We start from the raw sequence: 2,276 nt of genomic DNA on the forward strand, positions 1-2,276 counted from the left end.
AGTGATGGTGATAGTTAAAACTGTGGCGATGACAATAAGATAATGATAAAGATAAATGAATATCGTACAAAAAACACTGCCAGTATATAAAGCCCGGATTGCAATAATTAAAATAGTTGGAATCAATTATTTTAAAGTTATTAAATATAAAGACATCACCGAATAAAGAAAGGAAGAAAAATTGCAGTGCTGAAAAAAAATCAGTTCCCAAAAGTTCCTAAACACAACACTTTAAAGTAATTGGTGTGTGTGTGTGTGTGTGTGTGTGTGTGTGTGTGTGTGTGTGTGTGTGTGTGTGTTTTAGTTAACCTTTTCAGAGCGAGGACGTCATTTTCTTTTTTTAGGAGCGGTTGCCTATTAGAATGAGGGGTTTTGATTTTAACCTTCACAATCAGGGGGTTGAAAAAAAAAAAATCGTCTAGTGGCAGAAAAAATATATATACATAAATAATACAGGGTTGTCCATATATAACGCCGCTCTTCCACTTCGGCGCGGCGGGCGATATCTTGTGTTGAGGGGATTGCTCATGTGTTATCGGTATCAACCCTGCATCATTTACTCATCTACTCCCACTGTCACTCACGCCCACACCAGCAGACTGAGCCGTACCCGGAAAACACACACACAGAATTTTGTAATGCTCTCTCTCTCTCTCTCTCTCACACACACACACACACACACACACACACACACACACACACACACACGTCCACTAAAACCTAATACCCGCTCTTCGCACGGGTAAATGTACTAAATTTTTAAGTCGTAGCCTACTGTACTATGTAGCACCAGCACATGTACATTTTCATTCTCAGTAACAGGCTCAGTGGTCACGATGGTAGCAGTGATTTATTTATATTTATTCATGTTATCGTATTTCGTTATATAAATTCAGTGTAGCTAGAATATTAAATACGGTAATATTTAGCACAATACGATGTAACATTCGGTACAATTCGGTGTAATATTTAGTGCAAGTATTGTGTAATATTTAATATCGATATGTTGTAATATTCAGTACAATTTCGGTGTTATTTAGTACAATTTCGGTGAAATATTTAGTACAATTTCGGTGTTATTTAGTACAATTTCGGTGTAATATTTAGTACAAATTCGGTGCTACGATATTTAGTACAAGTTCGGGTAATATTAATTTCGGCGTAAAATTTAGTACAAGTTCAGTGTAATATTTAGTACAAGTATGGTATAATATTTAATAAAAGTTCGGTATTAAATTTAGTACAAGTATGCTACAACATTTAGTACGTCTGGTATGACATTTAGTACAAGTGCTGGTATGCTATAACAGGTACAAGTACCGGTATGGTATAATATTAAGTACATGTATGGCATAATATTTAGTACGAATTATGTTTAACAAAGTAAAATTAGAATATTAGGCTACTTACGGTATAATATTCACTAGTCATTAATATCCAGTGTATTTAACCCAACCCACCCACAACGACTACGGTTGCAACCTAAGCTATATAAATCTCGTATATACAGTATAAATCTTTTTTTTTTTTTTAAGCATTATTTTCATACACAGCTAAAACATCACTGAAATACTTCCTTCGATATCATTAAAATATTTCTGATTTACATAATTCTGGTATAGGGTTTTATTGTGGGTCTGTTTAATACCGGGTTTTATTGTGCTTAATACTGGGTTTTATTTGTGTGTGTGTGTGTGTGTGTGTGTGTGTGTGTGTGTGTGTGTGTGTGTGTGTGTGTGTGTGTGTGTGTGTACCCTCGCATTAAAAAAGTGATATCAGACGAGCAAAACTTTATTATTATTATTCAGAAAAAGCCTATTCTACATAAATTCACGTTATGTCTTGCGCCACAGGGATTTATTTACTTGCATATTTATTTATTTTAATAAATTTTCTGCCAAGATATGCTAATTACTGATAAATTTCTAAATACAATCAATCCAATTAACCAACACGTAACAAGCTAGAAAATTTTTGAGTCACAGGAGCCATTAACCAACCTATTTCCTTCACTCCCTAATATCTCTTCCTCGGCGATTTATTTTTGGGTACGATATGTCTGGTTAATAGCCCTCTGTACGTCATTTACGCAGAGTTTGGCGATATTTGAAGGATTTATATTACTGAAAAAAAGGACAGTAAGGTTTAACAAGCAAACTAAATCGCTTACGAAAAGGTGTTAGAGAGCATCCTTATCCGACATGAATCCCGACCTAAGTTCACCCCTTCAAGACGATTTTATTCGGCTTAGGAGAGACACCGAGCTGGCAGGGTTG

The sequence above is a fragment of the Coenobita brevimanus genome, chromosome 77 (assembly GCF_032717465.1).
Source record: "Coenobita brevimanus isolate Jiangsu-jjx chromosome 77, ASM3271746v2, whole genome shotgun sequence".
Classification (NCBI taxonomy): domain Eukaryota; kingdom Metazoa; phylum Arthropoda; class Malacostraca; order Decapoda; family Coenobitidae; genus Coenobita; species Coenobita brevimanus.